The sequence below is a fragment of the Ochlerotatus camptorhynchus genome, unplaced genomic scaffold (genome assembly GCF_037179485.1).
Source record: "Ochlerotatus camptorhynchus isolate MF236.1 unplaced genomic scaffold, CSIRO-AGI_Acam_v1.1 ptg000033l, whole genome shotgun sequence".
Lineage (NCBI taxonomy): Eukaryota > Metazoa > Arthropoda > Insecta > Diptera > Culicidae > Ochlerotatus > Ochlerotatus camptorhynchus.
The window spans coordinates 2272481-2296482 of record NW_027040524.1 but is presented as its reverse complement, the minus strand read 5'-3'; the positions used below and the strand labels follow the sequence as shown (position 1 = coordinate 2296482).

The following is a 24002-nucleotide window of genomic DNA, read 5'->3' as shown; positions in this document are numbered from 1 at the left end:
TGAGGCTGCGGACAGGCTGGCAGGATCCGGTCCATCTGGTCCCCGCTTCACCAGGAACGTACCACTCCTAGACGTCAAGCGTTGGATCGCGAATATTATCATGGAAGCCTGGCAGGAGGAATGGTTTCAGTCGCGGACCACTTTCCTGAGAAAGATCAAAGAAACCGTACGACCCTGGCTAGACAGCCACAAGTACAAGGACCAACGGATCATTTCAAGACTCCGGACCGGCCATTCGAGGATTTCCCACAATTTTGGTGGAACACCCTTCCACAAGGTTTGTCCAATCTGCAGCATCCCTGCCTCGGTGGAACACGTGCTGTGTGTCTGCCCAGAGTTTCAGAGGCTACGCGAACAACACCGACTCCCAGAGAACATCAGGGAGCTACTTGGCAACGACCCCTCGACGCTGGCTGCGCTGATTGCTTTCTTGAAGGACGCCTACCTGTACAACCAAATCTAGCACTCTCGTCGTTGGCTGCGCTGTCCGTGTTCTTCCACCTTCCTATTTTCCTGCCGTCGGGGTATCTCTGCCGGACTGGGGCACTGTCTCTAACGGTGGAGCTCTACCTTGTTCGCGCATCCATTCCTCACCACAGTCCCGATGTAACTCCCATTTTACATTAAGTTTTTTTTTAATGTTGTCTCAGAGCCAGTTTTACGTTACGTTAATGTTAGACTGAAACGTTTCCTTAGAGGCAGGCCCTAAACCTGACCTTCTACTATCAAATGTGATGAACTAGCCTACGGCTAAAAATCACAAAAGTAAAGAAAAAAAAAATGTCACCAGAGCTGCTTCAAGCTTTCAAGGAACAGCGTAGAAACTTATTGTGGACTGGCGATCCTGAGGCAATTCAGCTTTTTGAATTGTGGAGTAGATTGTCTGATGAAGTATAAGGACCACCAGCATTCCTTGAAATCGATTCTACTCTTATTGGCCTCAACATCAGCTCTGAACTAGAAGGAGACCAATATATTTTTAGTGAAGAAACTAAGTGTTGCAAACTGGGGGCACTGTTGGCGGATTGTGATCGCACTCTTCGATAGGCTCAACGACAGCTGTCAGCAGCAACCACTGCACAGTGATCCAGAATGCAGATTTAGGTGGAATGATATGTTTTGAGCCTGAAATTGAAACTTTAGACTAAAAGTCTGTTCTACAAAGTTGTTCCTTATAGTTATGCCCTCATTTTTATGACAATGCATTCTAGGGTGGTTCCTATTATCATTAAAATCAAAAATCTAACTTATTTGTTTGAATAAATTAAGGTATACACTCTTCGGCAAAATTATAGCTGAGCTAATTTCAAGCAACTTTGTACGATACAACTTTTTTGTATCCCTTTAATTGGCCGATTTAGAGCTATTTTCTTGAATTGAGTTAGGGTGGCTCTAAAAAAACAGTTGTTTTGCTCTAGTTTTCTTATTTAGAATTTCTCAGCAAAGGTGTCTTGAAATAACTTTTAGGTCTTAAGAAGGCGCAAATTTTTGCCACACAAAGCTTGTCAATATCTTTCGCCGATCAAGAGTTATTGACTTTTTTATACTAAAAATATGCCCTTTTCAAATTTTAATATCTCTGGTTGGGGCAAACAAAAAAAAAGTTTTTCCACAGCATTTGAAAGGGCGTATGTTATTCTCAATAATATGAAAAAAATTGAGGTATGTTATTTTTTAAACTCGTATAAAATCAATTTGAATTTATTCATATGTTTAACTATATTCGGGTATATCTTTTTTATTAGAAGAGATACAGACAACAAATTTCGCTATAAAACAATCGTCTTAAAGAGTTTTAAAAGTCTCTAGAAGATGACTTTCATGAGAAATTTCAAATAAAAAAGTTAGTGCTGAAAAACAATTTTTTCCAGGATCACCCTAGGTCAACTCCGAAAAATTACTCTAAAATGAGAACGTTAAGCTACAACTTTTTTAAACAACACATGTTTTTATTTTGTAAAACAAAAAAGTTAGTTTTAAAAATTCCCTAATTTGAGGACCACCCTGACGTTTGCAAACACCAAAAGAAAGGAATTTTTAAGAACAAAAACTTCTTCGAAGATACTAAATGTCCAACTTTTGAAACAAATGTACTAGCACATTTTATTTAAATTTGTCATTAGAGTGGTCCTATGAAATTCATCTTTTGCCAATAACTTTTTTATTTGAAATTTCTCATGAAAGTCATTTCCTAAAGACTTTTAAAACTTTTTAAGACGAATGTTTTATAGCGAAATTTGTTGCCTGCATCTCTTCTAGTAAAAAAGATATACCTGAATATAATTAAAAATATGATTAAATTCAAATTGATTTTATACGAGTTTAAAAAATAACATATCTCCAATTTTTTCATATTATTGAGAATAACATACGCCCTTTCAAATGCTGTAGAAAAACATTTTTTTTGTTTGCCCCAACCAGAGATATTAACATTTGAAAAGTGCATATTTTTAGTATAAAAAGGTCAATAACTCTTGATCAACGAAATTGTGCGGCAAAAATTTGCGCCTTCTTAAGATTTCAAGACACCTTTGCTGAGAAATTCGAAATAAGAAAACTAGAGCAAAACAACTGTTTTTTTTTTAAATCCACCCTAACTCAATTCAAGAAAATAGCTCTAAATCGGCCAATTAAAGAGGTACAAAAAAGTTGTTTCGTACAAAGTTGCTTGAAATTTTCTCAGCTATAACTTTGCCGAAGAGTGTATACCTTAATTTATTCAAACAAATAAGTTAGATTTTTGATTTTAATGATAATAGGAACCACCCTAGAATGCATTGTCATAAAAATGAGGGCATAACTATAAGGAACAACTTTGTAGAACAGACTTTTAGTCTTAAGTTTCAATTTCAGGCTCATAACATATCATTCCACCTAAATCTGCATTCTGCACCACTGTGCACTGCAGCCATCCTTACCGGGAGAACGGAATATTGTTTCATGCCAACGTAAACGTCATAACGTAGTGAGCTGAGATTGGAAAGGTGTGAAATTTATTATTCTATTGAAACTTTGAAATTTGTTATGTAAAATTATCTATATTCACAGTTAAAAGATTTCTACACAGAACAAATTGAATTGAAACCTAAATATCACAGTGAAGTTATCACAGATAGTAAGTTGTAGCTAAAATTGAATTCTTATACTATTTCTAACCTAAAAACTATAAAACATAGATTGTGAGACAAACATGAGGTACACAATACAATACGATATTGTTCAACGAACAATAGAACACGTAAAACACGCTCAAAACCGAAAAATTGTAAGTAACGCCCTATTCTATGTAAACCCAATGAACTAACTTAAAAATAAATTTCCAGCTTAAAGCTGTTTTCGCACCAATCATCGAGTTGCGATCTGCTAAAGAAATCGGCAAAGAGCCCTCTTGTTCTCCGGAACAAATCTTTAAGAATTTTTCGTCATGGCCACTGGGCAAGCGGATACGCCAAAGACACCGGAAGAGATCGCAGGGAAGGGGAGTTGTGCCCACTGCAACCGACCCGACTCCTATGATAATTACGTGCAGTGTGATCGTTGCGATGCGTTGTGGCATTATTTGTGTGCCGGAGTGACAGCATCGGTTGCCAATCGATCATTTACATGTGAAGCTTGCTCGCCTGCTAGTGTGTCATCCCGTGCGTCTTCCTCCAGCAGCAGGGTGGCAACGATGCGGCTCCGATTAAAGGAAATCGAAGAACAACGAAACTTGGTTCAACAGAAACTGGAATTGGAACGACAGGCGTTCGATAAGGAGAAAAAGCTGCTGCAACAGAAATATTACTTTCTTCAACAGCAGGGAAGTAAGCGAACCACAGAGTGGGTTGATGATCACGCAGGAAGAAGTGCAATTAGCGCCGATGGTTATCATGGAGACCGGGGAGCAGCTGTAACTATCAACACACATCAACAGGAAAGCGGACAGAATGCACTCCTACCCCATCAGCCAAAGCAACAAGTGCTTTCAACTTCGATGCAGTCAGCAATCAAGGCAGCGGTGCAAGCTGCAGTACAAGCGGCACTTCAAGCAACGAATTCGGCACCGATTCCACAACATGCTGCTGGAACTGGTGCACATCCACGGTATACTGGTACTATTCCCAAAGTACCATCGAAAAACATTACATCAACTAGGATCGAAACCAATTGTGAATCGCAAAAAGGTAAACAACAACTTCCTAGCCCCCCGACAAGCCAACAGGTAAGCCACTCAACAATCAGCCCACTTGTTCAAACTACAATCAATGGATCCAAGATTTGACCAATAAGTTTGGTAACACACATCTACCACCAGCTATGACTGGTTCAATACCTTCCGTTGGAACTGTCCTATTGCCACAAGGACTTCCAACTGGCTCTGTTCCTACACAGCAAAAAAATAATTTTGATATCACATCAAAGTGGATGCACTACAATCATGTCGAAAATTTCATGTAATTTTTATGACCACATAAATAAACAAATGCAGTAAAAGCAGCGTAATGTCAGTTCATGCATTGTATTAATGATAATTTTGTGCTTTTTAGCAAGTAATATTACACCATATTTTCGACATGATTTTAGTGCATCCACTTTGACGTGATATCAAAATTATTTTTTTGCTGTGTAATTTCAACTTTGACTGGAACAGTATCAAAAGTTTTGTGCCAAATGTTGGTGTAGCTCTGAACACCAGCTGCAATGATTTGAATAATCCTCGATCAGGCAATGTCTTGGGTGCCTCGGGAATGCCCACTCTTGTTCCAACCCCCTCGCAATTAGCCGCACGGCAAGTAATGCCCCGTGAATTACCGTCATTCAGTGGTGACCCAGCAGACTGGCCCATGTTTATAAGTAGTTTTGTCAATACAACTGTTGCATGTGGCTATACCAGTGCAGAAAACCTCGCGCGTTTACAACGGTGTTTAAAAGGTGATGCTTATGAATCGGTCAGTAGTCGATTACTTCTTCCGGATACGGTGCCTCAAGTTTTAAGTACGTTGCAGTTACTGTACGGACGGCCGGAGCTGTTGATAAACGCTCTCTTGGAAAAGGTAAGATCGGTTCCAGCACCGACAGCGGAGAAACTTGAAACGCTCATCGACTTTGGGATGGCGGTTCAAAGTCTATGTGACTATTTAGAAGCAGCTGGTCAACAAGCCCACCTATCCAATCCAATTGGTGAAAGAAAGCAGACGAAGCTGGAAGGACATACTGTGTCGAGTATGGGCCTCACAAGTCAGAGTTTGTGTTATGGAGAACTCGTGCAGAAATTCCCGCACCTTCAAGGGTTGCCGATATCTAGCTACAAAAATGCTATTCCACGATTATTAGTGGGCATCGACAACCTCAACTTGACGGTTCCGCTAAAGATGAAAGAAGGCAGAAGAGACGAACCGATTGCAGTTAAGACCCGCTTAGGTTGGTGTATCTATGGAGGGAAAGACTACAGTTCGTTGTCGCGTTCACTTAATCTTCACGCCTGCAGCTGCGTAAATGACAACAATCTGCATAACATCGTAAAGGAATACTTTGCGGTAGAAGACGTTGGAACAAGACCGGATATAGTGTTGGAATCGGCCGAGGACAAAAGAGCTCGGTCAATTCTACAGCAAACTACAAAGCGAATCGGAGACAGATTTGAAACCGGCCTTTTATGGAGGTTTGATGATATCGAACTTCCTGATGGCTATCATATGGCATTGAAAAGGCTCGAGTGCCTCGAGAGAAGGATGGATCGCGATGCAAGTCTAAAGGAGAACATTCACCGGCAGCTGGTTGAGTATCAAGAAAAAGGCTATGCGACACCGGCCACTCGCGAAGAGCTCAACAGTGCTGACCCCAAACGGGTATGGTATTTACCGCTTGGAGTGGTGGTTAATCCCAAAAAACCAGGCAAAGTTCGGCTTATATGGCATGCGGCTGCTACCATCGATGGAATTTCGCTCAACTCGTTGCTCTTGAAAGGACCGGATCAGTTGACAATATTACCGGCGGTATTATCGCGATTTCGGCAGTTTCCAGTGGGAGTATCTGCAGATGTCAAGGAGATGTTCCATCAGGTTGGTCGAAACAGCCTACCGTGTTTTTCATGAACGTAGCTATATTTGGATCGTCCTGCTCACCGGCATCGGCACAGTTCGTGAAGAACATGAACGCAGAGGAATTCGGCCGTCGCTATCCACAAGCAGCTCAAGCAATCATACATAATCATTATGTGGACGATTATCTGGATAGCTTTGAAGACGTCGATGAAGCATTGCGGGTGTCACAAGAGGTGAGGATGATCCACAGCAAAGGAGGATTTCACTTGAGAAACTGGCAGTCGAATGAGCAACAACTTCTAGATGGTCTAGGAGAGAACATTAAGAATGAACCTAAAAGTTTCATTCTGGACAAGGCGTCCTACTGTGAGCGGGTGCTAGGTATGCTATGGAGAACAGATGAAGATGTCCTCTGCTTCTCAACACAGCTGAAAGAAGATGTTCAGCTATTGTTAAGCAACCATGTGCGGCCTACTAAACGGCAGATGTTGCGGTGCTTGATGAGTTTCTTCGACCCACTAGGTATACTCAGTGTTGTTCTGGTGCACGGCAGAATCCTTCTTCAAGACGTTTGGCGTACTGGTATCCTGTGGGATGAGACTGTGAGTGACAACATATAGGAACGCTAGAGCAAGTGGGTGGGAGCCCTGAAAATGGTGGATCAAGTTCAAATTCCTCGGTGCTACTTCAAGCAAGCAACCATCGAGAGCTATAGCGGTCTACAGCTCCATATATTCGTGGACGCGAGTGAACTTGCCTACTCGGCGGTGGCCTACTTTCGCATCATCAACACTGACGGAATAGCGGTCTGCGCTCTTGCGGCGGCTAAGGCAAAGGTTGCACCACTGAAACCGTTATCAGTACCAAGACTTGAACTACAGGCAGCAGTGTTAGGAGCAAGGTTAATGCGTTTCGTCGTCGACAGCCATACCGTAGTCGTTGTCAAGCGGTTCCTGTGGAGCGACTCTTCAACCGTTCTGTCGTGGATACGGTCTGATCATCGACGGTACAATCAATACGTAGCCTGCAGGATCGGTGAGCTACTCACGCTATCAGATGTCGAAGAATGGAAGTGGGTGCCTACGAAATTAAATCCTGCTGACGCTGCAACGAAGTGGGGAACAGGTCCTTGTGTTGAAGCTGATGGTGTTTGGTTTAAAGGGCCTGAGTTCCTACGGAAACATGAGGAAGGATGGCCACAACAGAAAAAAAATCCAGTTAAACGAAGCAGCAGAAGAAGAGTTGCGTCCTTGCCACGCACATCGTAAAGTTCATGTTCTCGGAATAGAAATCGATTATCAACGATTTGCCAAATGGGAACGTCTGCTGAGAACTGTGGCCTATGTGTTGCGTTTTACTGGCAATCTGAAGCAGAAACGAGTGGGTGCTGAGGTACAAAGTGGAATTCTCTCTCGGGACGAGTTGCATCTAGCACAAACTACGTTGTTCCGATCAGTACAGTGGCAAACCTATCCGGGCGAGATGGTATTGTTGATGACTGAACGAAAACCTTCCTTGGAATGCTCAAGTGTTCTCCATTCATTGTGTCCGTTCATGGATCAACAAGGAATTCTACGTGTGGACAGCCGTATAAAAGCAGCAAGTAATATAACGACCTTGATGAAGTTTCCTGTTATTCTTCCTAGAACGCACCGACTTACATTGCTGATTATCGACGAGTTCAATCGTAGATTCCGACACGCCAACTTCGAGACGGTCTCTTAAGTGTCCGAAATGTGAATCCGAGCGGTACATTGGTGAAGGTTTTGGAAGGTTTTATTAAGATTTTTTTCTAAAAATCATCCGTCTATTCAGCAGGACATCATAAAACAAGGAATTTGATAGGTACGTTCAAAATCCTTTTAGGTACGCTACCGTACGCTGTTGGTATACTACGAAAAACATAATTTTATCAACTTTTGTGAAAAGTGTCCTGCTAGATAGATGGACATTCCAACCCCAAGATACACTACATTTCACTTTCACGTTTATATATTAAAATATCGCAATAGTGTTTAATTATCACAAATTTACAAGCACCGTTCGGTTACCATAACCCTTATTTATGACTGAGAGAGAGAGAGAGAGAGAGTCTGGTTAGATGAACGTATTCTCATCATTTCTCGATGAACATTTCAAATGGTCCTATCTGCTTTGATCGATTCTCTTCATCGACTTTCTTTTTTCATAACCACTGCTATATTTACAAACAGATTTCGTGCTAATTCTACCACATAGTTTGATAAAGGATCCACAACGTCAAAGACAACAGGGAAAGGTTTAATAGCTGAGTTATTGACGAAAGAGAAAGTCGATGAAGAGAATCGATCAATGCAGATAGGACCTTTTGAAGTGTTTATCAAGATTTGTGTTCTCCCGCTGAGTTGAGCCGGGATATTTTTGTTATTTCCTCTGTCCTATTCTCATTGAGAGTCTGGTAGGAAAATGAACCTTGTGAGTTGGTACAAGGTACTCTCAAATACTGCACACTTAGAAATACTTAATCTTACACGTGACGGAATCCATCTTTGACATAAATGATGAGACGTAAACTACCATGTCTTATAAAATTAAGTGCTCCGAGACTGAAAAATTCTTAAGTACGTTTGATTGAGCTGAATTTCACTAGAGTCGGTGTATAATGAGTCACGCCAAGAGTGAAGCCAAGTCTACCTATTGAACTGTCAAACCGGCTACCTATCGTGCAAAATAAATAAACATTACGATGCTATGAAAGGTCCACGAAAGGTATTGCAATAAAATATAAAATATAATCGAAGAAATGAGCATAAACACGCAGTGAGCGTTAAATTGTCATGGGATACGCTCGGTAATGATTAGTAATGAGAATTTCTATTATTTTTTGTTGAGGTAATATGACAAAATCACTGATATAATGATTTACTACAGCCGCAATATTTTTTCTCTTGCTAGAAGTCATTTGAAGTTGTTGTAGAAGTCCTCTGTTGCCAAGTGAAAAGAATGGGAATCCTCCGAAAACCGTGATGCGAGTTCAACTGTTTTTCTCTTGGCGTGACTCATTATACACCGACTCTAAATTTCACGTCTATTATGACTCAATTTTGTGTCAAAATTGACGCTCGTGTATGTCAGTCTCAAAGCACCTAAATTTACATCAATTTTTCTAAGTGTGTGTTAATTGATGCGAATATTTGCAACATTGCCTAGGGGATGAGTACTTAAGGGTGTTAGATTTTGATAAGCCTTTAGTGGGAATGACACTGATGAACACTACACATTGTAAAATGCTTTGCATATTATTCATATACTTAACAAATAATCGCAGCCCTCTCACACTTCTTCCTGAGCTCCACGGTATTTTTTGAAACCACTCATAGACGACTTATCACAATACATTTGGAGTTTTAACCAGAAAATTTAAACTGGGTCCACGGGATGGTCCACTAAAAGATCCGAAACATCCGTAAAAGAGGTCAATTCATTAAACTGATCGTAGAACTCCGCGGTTTTTTAGAAGCCACTCATAGACATCTTATCAAAATGAATTCGGAGTTGTGTTCAGAACATGAACTATGTAAACTACGGAATGGTCCACTGGAAGATCCGTAACATCCATAAAAATGGTCAATTCATGAAACTCATAAATTAATGTGAATAAGAACTCAATCAGACGATATTTTTAAATGGTTTATCGATTAAATTTTGATGTGATGAATAAAAACTATGAAAATTAAAGATAGTTCCTAGTTAACTTGTAACTCCAAAGAAAGATCTTCAAGCAATCAAGAGAAAGAAGTCCATGAAATCCAAGGAATTATTTTCAAAAATTTCGCTAAAAGCGCACCTAGAAGTTATTAAATACTTAAATACCACCTATAAATCACCCATGATGAGTAATAAAAAAATCATGTTATTCCTGATAAAACGTTCAGTTAAACTGGATCAGTTTCATGATTTGACGGCTTTAACTGATGCTCCGAATCTACCAGTGAACCATCCCGTGGTCCACAGGGTACATATTCCGGTCACAAATCCAAATTTATTCCGATGAGACGTCTATGAGTGGGTAAGAAAAAAAAACACGGAGGTACAGGTACAGTTTCATTAATTTTCCACTTTTACGGATGTTCCAGATCTACTATTGGACCGTCCCGTAGTCCTAAGCGTCCATATTCCGTTCACAGCTACTCTAGGATCAGTTTCATGAATTGACCACTTTTGCGGATGTTCCGGATCTTCTAGTGTATCATCCCGTAGTCACCAGCGTCCATATTCCGTTCACAACTCCGAATTAATTCTGATAAGACGTCTATGTGTGGTTTAGAAAAAAAACGTGAAGATCAAGGATCAGTTACTGATGTTCCGGATAGTCCGGTGGACCATCCTGTAGTCCTGGAGTTCAAATTCCGGTCATAGCTCCGAATTAATTCTTATAAGACGTCTATGAACGGTTTCGAAAAAAACACGGAGCTCTAGAATCAATTTCATGAATTGACCACTTTAACGGATGTGCCGAATCTACCAGTAAACCATCCCGTAGTCCTAAAGGTTCATGTTCCGGTCACAACTCCGAATTGGTTAAGAAAAAAAAAACGATGGAGCTACAGGATCAGTTTCTTCAATTTGCTACTTTTACGGATGTTCCGGATCTTTTTGTCAACCATTACGTGGTCCCCAGGGATCATATTCCGATCACAACTCCAGTAATGACAACCCTAATCTTGACTATTTAGGAAGTTGCTGTTTTCCGCAAAGTTGATCAGCTTACCAAGGCATTATATATAGCGGAGAGGTTAGTTGAAAAAATGTTCTCTACGTGGCGCTAGTGTGCATGTGTTATTGTAGTATATGCTATATCTCAAAAGCCTGATCATTTAAGAAATTGCTGTAATTTATAAAGTTATTCGGGTAACGAAATTCTTCTAAATAGTCGATTGCATAGTTTAAAAATGTTAACCACGTGGTGCAATTGGGCATATAAACTTCTAGTATGAGCTATATCTTGACATTGTGACCAGCTGAGAAGTAGTTGTCTTCGGTAAAATTGTTCAGATATCAAAAGCCTTCTAAACAGTGAACAGATTAGTTCATTATTCTCCCCCTATGTGGCGCTAATATGCTTAGGAACTTAAAGTAAAAGCTATGTCTCGATATCCTACCATCGAGGAAGATGCTGACTTCAACAAAATTGTACAAATAACCACAACCTGTCGAGTGACGAACTGATCAGTTCGGAGTTCTGCCCCCTACGTATGTTACAAAAAATTCGAGATGATGCCGACAAAATGCGCCATCAATTTCTTCATGTGTATCCCGTTGATAGTAACCAATTACGCAACTCATCATCTGTTATACATCCTCTTTCACGACGTTATCAAATACATCGATAAGAAGAGACCGGCTCCTGTCCACCCAACCGTTTTGCAAGAACAAATACCCGTAGTAGACAATGGGACGGGTATTGTTGTGAAAGTACTGCCATCGTGTGGTTGGCGTCGAAAGTACTGGCGAAATAATTTTGGTGATTACTAAAAGAGATTGACAGAAGGAATAATCAGCGTGATCGGTCTCTCAAGGTAAATTTAATGCCAAGCCGAACCTGTTTATTGTAAAACCTTACAGTCGAACACTCCAACACAATATATGTAATGCCATATCTAGGCAAAACAGCGGGCTAACATGCTCTTTGCAGGATAATTGCAAGCACCCTCCCTCATAATCAGACCACCATTCCTGGAACAATAAGAGAACGCCTTCAAAATTGTATATATGATTGAAGAATAGATGTAAGCTTACTGTGCAATCCATTTACTATTATTAGGCAGGATGAAGATCCAATGAAGATCGTAACACTCAACTTCACTTTCTTCCTTTGTGGTACCGATGCACATATTGAATTGACACTATTTGCGTTTAGTATTATCGATAACTCAGTCGAATTATCCGACAATTATCTAAGTTACAAGGAAATTGTCACACGTACCACTAGTGTTCATATGGAGTTCCAGTTTATATTGAGATTCTGACTATTTGGGATGTAGCTGCAGTAAACCGAGTAACTTTGCCAAAGACAACAATTTCCCAGATATTCCGGAGCTCAAGATATAGCAAACTTTGATATTTCAGATGCATTCTAGTTCCATGAAGTGAGCAATTTTCCAAACAGTCAGGAAATAAAACAAACTTTGTCATTTCACATATACACTAGCGCTGCATAGTGGCAGGATACTGAACTAATTTATTCATCATTCTAATTTATTTTGGCTATCTGAACAACTTTTCCGAAGACAGCAACTTCTCAGCTGGTCAAGATCTCGAGATATAGTGTACATTGAAAGTTCAAATGCACACTAGCACTGCATGGTGGTAGAATTCTGAACTAATCAGACTACCATTCGAACAGCTTTGATTATCTGAACAATTTTGCCGCAGAGAGAAACTTTCTAGAGGGTTTGGATTTCGAGATAAATTACATAGTGATTGTTTTCATATCAGTGGATCAGTGATCATGATGTGTAACAAAAATGATAATCCATGATCATGATTTCGTTTAATAGTGTTTTTTTTATATTGTAACAAAACATTTGAAGTTGAAATTTTTTGTTTTAATTACGTATCTGGTTCAATAAATCAAAGTAAGTTCAACCTGTACCCATAAAGATTGATTCTGTGAACTTTATTATATTTAAAAATTCCCTTTCCATATTTGTTGGTTATCTACATTCAGGGGTGAACCGAATGCTTAGCTAAATGGCTCCAGGCTCATTTTCTGTAGCTTTGCGGAGCCGATATTCATTGTTTCGATCACAAAATAACTTAAAACTAACGTTAGTAAAGCGGGCGCCGATTACTCGCGGCTATCTCAAGGTTATGGGTAACAAATAGTAACAAATGGATGGCAGGGTACGGATTAAGAACACAAGTTTTGGAGAGTAATGCGCTCTTGATCTCAAACTAAGCGACATACTGATGAAAAAACAAATATGGGGGTACACCGATGGGCAGTTAACAACTTGGAAGATGACAATAACTGCAAAATTCTCAGATCTATCCGTTTGAAAAACAAATACATTAAATTCAAATAGTCGAGATCTCGGCTCGCCAAGACATCTCTAACGGGTATCGCGGGTTGTTTTCCTCGGGCCCTGAGGTATGTGGATAGCTGAGATCTGGCAACAGAAGGTATTTCGATATATTTGTTTTAAAAACACGTTTTTGATTATAAAGTAGCGTAGAATACAAATGTACAATTTCGCGTTTATATATTAAATAATCGCGATTGTGTTAAATTATCACAAATATACAAGCACCGTTCGGTCACCATAACCCTTATTTGTACAATTCCAAATTTCACAAAACCGCATCATATCCAGTTCAGTTTCCGAGTTCAATCGCAGGTCCCTTTTACCACCCACAAAGGCAGAATCCTTTGTCATTGCTATTTTTACCTCATTTCGACTCATTAACTCCACACCCGGAATAATTTTACAAATTACGTTCATTTTCGCTTAATGAACCCAACCATCCTCGCACCCTTCGAAGTCATTGATTTCCCCAAATGGAAAAAAAAGAGAAAATCGAAGCCCCCCACCCACCATAAATGGAAATTTAATTTTAATTTAATTACCATTTCGACAAGTTCGTCGTCGATCGCTGATTGTGCACAACTCGGTTGGAACATAAAAAGTGATTTGTTTCGATGCTATCTGGTGATTTTAATCGGACTCGTGTCCCCTACCTATTTATGATGGTATCCGGACTCGGCGGTACGACTGGTGATGAACAGTAACAGCCAGTGTGGAGTGTTATCGCATGTACCGGTGGCCACAAAATTCGCCTGAATAGGTTTAATGATAAAGGAAGTCACGGACTTGTGGGCTTGTGTGTTTGGGTGCTATCATGCCGAACGCTTGATAAAGATGCATTGCTCACAGTTCAGATTGCAATCACACCTCCAACGCCCAAGGAGTGCAATAATCCGCGTTCTGTTTGTTGCGTTTCAGTGAAATTAAAAACGATAAATACGATTTGATTGCGGTTTGGTGGTTCGGTTACTTGTCTGGTAGGTGAGGGCAGTAAAAGTACCGAACTGGTTTCACGTTGCTACAGCTACAGTTGTTATTTACACCGCCATCACCGGAATGGCTATCTGTGGTTGCACTGGACGGCTGCTGTATCAGCCACACCAAATCCGAACCACAACGAATTTTGGTTAAGACCGAACCCGACGTCCAGTTGGTCCTGTGGCAGCTTCAGACTAATCCCCTCGAGTGACGTGTGGCCTGACCGTCCAAAAGAGCCCGGTCCAGTGTTGTTGTGAAGTGCAATCAAGTGCAACGGTGTGTGACTTTGCTCTCTTTTCTGCCGGGGCTGTGTGGTTCAATTGTCGTACACGTTCCACGGCAGTGCATTGCCGGGCAGCAGGAACAACAGTCCGTATGCGGTAGATAAGAGGAAAAATGCTCTTTGGCCTTGTGTTGCCCGGTTTTGGCGAAACGCTCATCGGGTCCCTTTGGGGGTTGTCCCTCGTGCGAAGAGCGACGGAAATGGGATGTTGCACTAATCGTTGCAATTTGGCACTAAGGGGGAAAGTAAAACAGTTCAACTTGATGGGAGCATCCGGCATCGTTTCCGGGAATGTGTTTACCTGTTCTAGTTTTTGAAATTGATCGCACTTGTGGTTTTTCTAGGTCGGTCAAACGCTTTATGTTCGTTTTTCTATGATGCAGGTGGAGTTCATCTTATTAAGGGGCACCACTGTTCCATTCCGACATGGTTGTGTGCCAGATTCTTCTTAAATTCAAATTCTTCCGTGACACAACAAATCACATGCCATTTAGTGCGAATTTTCCTAAAGTTGTCGGAACTTCACTAGACTTCCCAAAATCTTCCAGTTGTTATGAAGAGCTTTTGACTGTCATGATTTATTTCCTTTCAATTCCGTTATAATTGCTTGCAAGTAGTAGACGAAATACGCGTATCTGTCAAAAGATAAGCAACTATAACAGCAGTAAAAGGAAATAAATCAACACACTCAAAAGCTCTTCATAAAGGGATTCCGTTAAGAGGAACGACAAAATTAAAAGATTGATTCCAAATGTTCATTGATCGGACTTAAAGATCCCGGAATTTTCCTGCAATTATCTTATTTAATTTCCCCCAAACTTCACATAACTTATGCAAAGATGAACGCTCTTGTGAATTTCTATCGACTTTTCGATGCACTCTGGATTTCCTTCAAATTATTTCAACTTCTCCGAAATACTATAGACTTTCCAGAATTTTTCTGAACTGTCAGAAATTTCTTGAACTTCCCTGAATAACACAGAACTTTTTAAAAGTTCCTACAATTTTGCTGAGGTTAATAACTAGATTTGACTTGAAGTTCATTGATCTTCCCTGAAGTATGCTGAACTTCCTGAATTTCCCTTAAAATCTACAAAACTTCTTGGGATTTTAGGAAGTGGATCGGTTCAGAATTACTCACTTTATCATTTTTTACCAAATTAAGGCAACGCTCAATCGAAAAAAAAACTCTAGATTTCATTTTCCTAAGCAATCAACTGGATTTTGCGTAAGCAGTCTCCAGGTGAAAGAACAATGTGATTTGGAACCAGCGTTGTCAGATTGTTTTCAAGCTTATCGGTATCATATGTTTAAAAAAAAATAGGTATTTATCGGTATTCACTATTTTCATTAATCTAGAGATGATTTAGCCTAAGGCTAAAAATCTCTTTAATAAAGAATTAAAAAAAAAATATTTTCATTAATTTTATATTTTTGCCTTTTTGTATGCGAAAATTCATACTTTTGGACTAAGAACTTTGAATTAGTCTCTTAATGATACCGAAAAAAAAAACTTCCTGAGAAACAATAAAGAAGATCTTGTGGTGGAAACTTGCAGGACATTCTAAGAAATGTCTGAAAAACATCCGATGAGCATCTTCCAAGACAAATATGGAGAAATTTTTGGCGAAAACTTTAGAAACTTGCGGAAAAAATCAGATAACACACCCAGAGGAAACCAGAAAAGCTTTGATAATTGGAAGGCAATTCCAGGGGAAGTCATAAGAAGCTCGGAAAAACCTTCCAATAGAAGTTGGAAAAAACCTACGGAGAACGACTTATAATAAATCGGTATATCTGGCGATGCTGTTTGGAACGCTCGCACAAAACAGAGAAGCGAAAAATAGCCACACGACGGAGCGATGTACACTGAAAAAAGTTTTCACTTAGTTTCTATTAGGAACGCACGCAATATTTTTCAAATAATAAAATAATGAGTGTCACATAGTATAAGAAATTCTATATGAGAAATCATATTGATTTCATAGGATACATAACGTTCATGTGATTTATCGATGCAATTTCCAATTATTGGATCAGATGAAAGCTATGTGAAACTCACATGAATATTTTCCACTGGTTATGTGATTTATTTTATGAGTGATGAAGAAATCCCATCAGCACCGAAAGCAGCATCAAGCTCGTGCGTGACGTTTTTCGTTCTCAATAATTGATGAATATTGCAAAATATCTCTTGTGAAATACCAAATATTCTGCAAAAATTATCGATAATTGAAAATGGATTTAATAATTATTCGGCAATGTTATCTATGTTGATTGAAGCGCTTGAAAATAAATAATAAAAATAATGCTAAATTAAGAGCATTTGAAAATCATGTTGGAAACGAATGTATTTGTGAAATAATAAAATCAATTCAAATGTGCAGGCCTAAGCTACTTCGAGGATACCCTGTTAAAGTGTTAGCCTATTTGAAAAAAGGTATTCTGATATATCTGGATATTTTTAAAGATAATAAGATAAATCGAACTATTATAGAAATCACCCACATTTGCCATTGCTAAATTAAATATTTTTTAAAGTAATGGATCACTTGTGTTGCATTTATTATAACAAAAAAATTAAGTGCATTTTCTCGGTGCATTTTTTGCTTTTGCCTACCGATTTTCAGGATGCCTACCGATTCACAGACAAAAAGTTAAAAACTACCGATTTTTCACTTTTCCTACCGAGAATCACAGATTTTTAGTTATCTTGAAAAATGTTCAATAACTATGAGTTTTCCGTGTAGTCAGAATTAGAATTAGAATTAGAAATATTGATTTCGACACGTTTAAAGCAGAAGAACTAAAGGACAGTGTATTGTTCTGGAGCACAGCTCCCCCCCCCCCCACCCTTCACAAAGGTTTCAAGTATCGGGAAAGCCTTCTTAAGACGGCCTACCGATAACTACCGATACAGAAAAGCTACCGATAATGGAAAAAATAATCTGGCCACCCTGCATGTAGACATAAAGGGTTTTGTCCTGTTTTGTTGTTCGCTTCGGTTTTGCTAGAAATCCACAGTCCTGGCTTGAGAAAATTATTCCAGAAGCTCCTCGACCGAGAACGCGGAAAAATCCGTTGAAATTTTCGGTGGCAGCATTAGAAATCTCCACCGAAATCGTGCAGAGCCTCCCCCACCGAAAACGCGAGAATACTCCGTCAAAGCTCACTGGAACCTCCTTTGGTAGCACCGAAATCTTTCGGAATTCTCTTCGCCGTGAACATATGAAAACTCCTTCGAAAATTCAGATGCTGCCAACGGAGGTTCCCAGAGACTTTCGACGAAGTTTCCATGCATTATCGGTGAAAGAGATTCTGCACGACACCAGTGAAGAGCTTTGATGCTGCAGATGGAAGTTCCAGGGAACGAGGGACGAGGTTCCGCATGATTTCGGTGATTTTGGAAGCTGCCAGCGGGAGTTTCTGAAAGTTCAAATGGATTTTTTTTTTTGCCTTCTAGGTGGAGGAGGTTCTGCAGGACTTCGAAGACTGCCAACGAAGGTTCTAGGAACTTTGTCAGGATTACGTTTGACTCGGCTTGACTACATTCATTACATTAAGGCTTCATTGAGTCTGTTGATGTTGACAAATAAATAAATTACAATACATAAAGTATGGCCCATTGAAAGATGCGAAATTTCGATGGCGTTTTCTTGCGATCTTAGTGGATGAGGTCCCATTCGGTTTCCGGTGGAGATTTCCGATTTTAAAAGAATTTTAAGGCGTTCTCAGGAGGTTCTGCACAATTTTGGTAGAGGTTTCTGATTCTGGCAGCGGATGTTCCAGATTCGTCGGAGTTCTCGGTGGTGATTTTGCTGCCAAAGGAGGTTCTACGGAATTTCGACGGAGTTGTCTCGCGTTCTCGGCGGAGCAGGTTTTTCGTGATTTTGATGTTGGCAGTGGACAGCTTCTGCACGATTTCGTTGGAGATTTTGAAGAAAAGGGACCTACTGCTCTCATGATTACCTGAGAATTGCCAAATAATGTAAATATTTACACCGATTGCATCGAAGAATTCTCTACTCCGAGTTTTATTTTACTGTTGTGTTTGTTTATCTTCGCCTCGATGTATGCATGTATGTATAGTTGTCATCGAAAAAGCGCATGCTTTGTTTTGATGTTCACATCCCACTAAATGGTTGATGGAAACGATGGAAAATAAATGCATATTCAATGGGCATTCTTAAAGTGTGACTCCCCTGGAATAGGTCCGTCAATTATCACAAATTGTTTCACAATTATTTGAGAATATTTTGTGAAAATTTCAGCCTTTTTGATGGAGGTATTCTGAGATATCCTCACGCTTCCACGGGTCAAGTCGATGACATGAATCATTCTCGTGGTGATAGCAAAGTAAGGAGGTGGAATTATTCTTGATTTTCATTAAAAATATCCCATCAAAGTTCGTCAAAGATGAAATTATTGCAACATAAACAACATACTTCGAATTTTCTTGGCATGATTTAATCCAACATTTTAAAAATGAAGCTATTATAAGCATACAACAGTATTATATTCTGAAAGATCGAACATTTTTATCAAAGACTTACCATTTTAAACCACCAATTTGAAAATCATTCACCATCTTGGATCCACGATTGTGAAAATAAACCAACATCAATGAATTAAAATGGCAGGACTTCCCTGAACTTCGACAGAACATCCCTGAATTTCAGCAGGACTTCCCCGAATTTCGGCAAGCCTTCCCTGAACTTCGGCAGGAGTTCCTTGATCTTCATCAGGACTTCCGTGATTTCCAAGAATTGAAATGGCTTTACTTCGGCAGGCTTTCCTTGAACTACGGCAGGACTTCTCTGACCTTCGGCAGGACTTTCCCGAAGTTCGGTAGGCCTTCCTTGAACATTGGAAGGAATTTCCTGAAGGTAGGCAAAACTTTCCTGAACTTCGGTAGAACTTCCATGAACTTAGGCAGAACTTCTCTGAACTTCGGCAGGACTTCCATGAAGTACGGCAGGACTTCCCTGAACTTCGGAAATACTTCCCTGAACATCGGCAGGACTTCCCTGAACTTCGGCAGGCCTTCCCTGAGCTTCGGCAGGAGTTCCCTGAAGTTCGGCAGAACATCCCTGAGCTACGGAGGACTTCCCTGACCTTCGGCAGGACTTTCCCGAAGTTCGGCAGGCCTTCCTTGAACATTGGCAGGACTTTCCGGAAGTTCGGCAACACATCCCTGAACTTTGACAGAACTTCCATGAACTACGGCAGAACATCTCTTCGGCAGGACTTCCCTGAACTTCAGGAGGACTTCCATGAAGTACGGCAGGACTTCCCTGAACTTCGGAAATACTTCCCTGAACATCGGCAGGCCTTCCCTGAGCTTCGGCAGGAGTTCCCTGAACTTCATCAGGACTTCCCTGATTTTCAAGAATTGAAATGACAGGACTTCCCTGAACTTCAGCAGGCCGTCCCTGAACTACGGCAGGACTTTCCTGAAGTTCGGCAGAACATCCCTGAGCTACGGCAGGACTTCCCTGACCTTCGACAGGACTTTCCCGAAGTTCGGCAGGCCTTCCTTGAACATTGGCAGGACTTTCCGGAAGTTCGGCAACACATCCTTGAACTTTGACAGAACTTCCATGAACTACGGCAGAACTTCTCTTCGGTAGGCCTTCCCTGAACTTCATCGGGACTTCCCTGATATCTAAGAATTGAAATGGCAGGCCTTTCCTGAACTACGGCAGGACTTTCCTGAACTTTGGCAGAACATCCCTGAACTACGGCAGGATTTCCCTGACCTTCGGCAGGACTTTCCCGAAGTTCGGCAGGCCTTCCTTGAACATCGGTAGGACTTTTCGGAAGTTCCACAAAACTTTCCTGAACTTTGGCAGAACTTCCATGAACTACGGCAGAACTTCTCTGAACTTCGGCAGACTTCCCCCTGAACTTCAGCAGGACTTCCCTGAACTTCGAAAATACTTCCCTGAACTTCGACAGGCCTTCCCTGAGCTTCGGCAGGAGTTCCCTGAACTTCATCAGGACTTCCCTGATTTCCAAGAATTGAAATGGTAGGACTTCCCTGAACTTCGGCAGGCCGTCCCTGAACTACGGCAGGACTTTTCTGAAGTTCGGCAGAACATCCCTGAGCTACGGCAGGACTTCCCTGACCTTCGGCAGGACTTTCCCGAAGTTCGGCAGGCCTTCCTTGAACATTGGCAGGACTTCACAGAAGTTCGGAAAAACTTCCCTGATCTTTAGCAGAACTTCCATGAACTAGGCAGAACTTCCCTGAGCATCGGCAAGACTTCCCTGAAGTTCAGCAGGCATTCCCTGAACTACGGCAAGACTTCCCTGAACTTCAATAGTACTTCTCTGTCCTTTGGCAGGCCTTCCCTGAACTTGGAATCTTGGAATTGAAGTTGTCATTTCAGTAGTAGAATTATTGTAATCATACGATAATATTGTATTTACAAATATGGTCAAAATTTCAATACTTCCCATTTTGCTAATTTCCAATACTTGTTGGTATTGGTGCATTTTGAATTTGGGTGTGAAGTCAGTATCAACGGAAAAACATTAACTTTCACCTCAATAACTGTGGAAGTGCATCTAGAACACTAAGTTGAGAGCATGCGATAAGCTAATATGCGGTAAGCAATAAGCTTGAAATGCGAATAAGAAGACGAAGAAGAATAAGAAGAAGAAGATCTCAGGAGTTGTTGTCTGACCTACCCTGAAGGTTTCGGAACTTCTTAAAAGTTTTAGCAGTCGTCTGAAACTAATGGAACTGCCTTGAAGTTCTCTGATTTTTGTTGAAGTGTTTTCTAGATGTTCTGATAATTTCCTCTCGAAACTTTGCTGAAGTTTTCCAAAATCGAGTCTTGGAGCTACTTAAAAGTTCCTGCAAGTTAATGTTAGTGCCCGGAGTTTTAATTAAAATCATTAAAGTCTTAAAATTTTCCTTTAGCTCCGGACAAATTCATAATATGGGTAAATATGATCCATATATGATTTAGTTGACCTAAATTTACCCATATTTGGGTTAAAACATTTACCGATAGTCTGAGTTTCCCGGGTTTATGTCCAATCTGGGTAAACTAAACCTACTTTTGGGCTATCTGTTCTGAGAAGTATTCATTTTACTAATGACTTAACATTGTTCCCAAGTTTACAAAAACGTAAGTTCAGGGCTGGCAGCGATCACTGCTGTCAAAAATAGTGACTCTAGTGACCATGTTGAATAAATAAGTCAAGCTGAACATTGCATTAGGTCCTAAGTAACATTGATCGATTCTCTTCGTCGACTTTCTCCTTAGTTAATAACTTGGGCACAGAATCGTTTCTTGATGTGTTTGTCGTTTTAGATGCTAGATAAAAGCTTCTTTTATCGTGCTGAAAATACCTGGGAATATCTTTACATGGCCGCGGGGATGCAAAGAGAAAGTCGACGAAGAGAATCTGTCAATGTTACTTAGGACCTAATGCAATTTTCAGCTTGAAGTGACCAAATAGTGACTTTTAGTTGAAAAAATAGTGACTAAATAGTGACCTAAGAGAAGAGAAGCAGCCGTTCTGATGGCACAAAAAATAATTTTCCTGTTCGTTTATTTGGAAGGCGCGATTGAGATTAGCTTTACGGAGCCGATAATTTATTGTTCACTGTTTGTAACAAAATTCACTTAATTCTATGTCTAGTAGAAGTTGCGCTGAATACTCGCAGCAAAAAAAAAGAGAAAAACGATTAAATTTTTAAAAATCTCGAAAATCCAGGATTGTAGCCGAGAGGGATCTAAGGACTTCAGAGAAAAATCAAAAAAAGCATTTGTTCATAATGCCAAAACAACCGTTTTGGCCAAGTTTGGCTCAAAACGGTGAAATCGACCACAGGTGGTGTACCCACTTGAGCTGGAATGACCCTTATAGAATTCTTGGAAAACCCCATAATTCCACGGAACTCCTTGTAAGTCGCTGCAAATTTGCTTAAGATAATGGGATTATTCTGAAGCTATCTGATCGTCCTCGAAGCTCTCGTAACTTCTCGGAATATCGTGAAACAAACTAAAAATATCTAAATTTATTAGAAGTTCTTTGGAATTTCTTGAAGTTATCGCTGCTTGCTAAAAAAAATCACAATTTTTTTTTTAAATAAATGGAACTTCGTTGATGTTCTCTAATCAAAAATACTTCCACGTTTTCCGGATGTTGACACGTTCCAGAAATTCTCTCGGAGCTTTGCTGAAGTTTCCAGAAATTCCTCGAGTTTCTTGAAGCTTTTTTAAGATCACTACAATTTACTTGAAATTATTTGAACTGCCCTTTGATTCTCTGATCTGTCTTGACGTTCTCGAAGTTTACATAAAGCTTCCAATTCTATTCAAGATCTCGATTCTGCTCGGAAATAAATGGAATTCCCGTAAACACCTATAAATTTCCCTGAAATTCTCTAGACTTCTGTGAAGTTCCTGAAATATATCTGAAGTTTTAATAAATTTGCTAAAGGTCTCTGTACTTCCCTGAAATTCTCGGAACATCTTAAGGTTTCTTGATTTTTGTTTTCAGCACATCATGGAAATATCCTGAATTTTTCTAAATTTACAATTATAGCTCTTCAAACTGCTTCAAACGTCTGGACTAAAGTTAAGGGAACTGCTCCAAAGATCTCTAGATCTGAGGTGCATAGATCTTGAACAATACCCTTCAAGATTTCTATATTTCTCAAGTTCGCTTGACACCTGTGAAGTTCTCTAAAATTCTAGGAACTTCATAAAAGTTCCTGAAAATTTTCGGATGCTAAGAGCCGCTTTGAGGTTCTTAAAGCTTTCCGTAAGTTCCCTTATGTTCTCAGCATTTCCTTTCATTCCTCAGAACTTCTCCAAAGTTCCTGCAATTGTTGTCAATTTAATGGGACTGCAATGAAGATTTCTTATCTTTCATAAAACAAATTAGGAACTTGAATTAAATCATTTAATTTTTTTCCTTAAGTCTGGCACTGTGAAAATTTTCAATATCTTGAACTTGTACATGGAATACAAAACCTAAAAATATTTTTTTTTTTCTTTTTTTTTTAGTGAATTTTAGCCATTGGCTAGTTCTTCACTTTGCAGGAAAATATCAGAGGTATAAGGCCTGCCTTGGGGAAAAAAACACAAATGGAATTTACAGAGTTTTGGTTGGACAACATTTAAAATTTGGCAAGCACAGAAGAACAAACTAGACCATTGACATTGAGTTAACTTATTGACTAATCCGAACAAGGCAGAGCTCCACCGTGGAAGGTGGTGCCCCCGTCCGGTAGAGATGCCCCGACGGCCGAAAGGAAGGAATCAAACATTGAAAAACAAACCAACGTCCTTCAGGAAGGAGATCAGGGTGGTCGTGGTTCGTCGCCCAGTATGTCGCCGATATTCCCCGAAAGGTCGTAGGCTCGTACTTTGGACGCACGCAGAGGACATGCTCGACGATGGCTGGAATATTACAGCCGTCGCAGGTCATGCGGAAAACTTCTCCGCCGAAATCGTGTGATAGCCGGGGTGACCTATGCGAAGCCTGGAGATGACTCGTTGCTCCTTCAGGTTCCCAAGGTCCTTCCATGGACGCGTGCTCTCCTTGATTTTCCTTAGAAGTGGTCCTTGGTTTGCCAACCATTCGTCTTGCCACCTAGCTTGCATGGAAGTTTCGACCCATCGCTTG

General features: G+C 40.2%; 1 pseudogene; it reads left to right on the top strand.

The window, feature by feature from the left end:
- Positions 1-3424: 3424 nt before the first annotated feature.
- On the top strand, positions 3425-23734 carry LOC135708949 (uncharacterized; annotated as a pseudogene).
- The last annotated feature ends 268 nt before the right edge of the window (positions 23735-24002 follow it).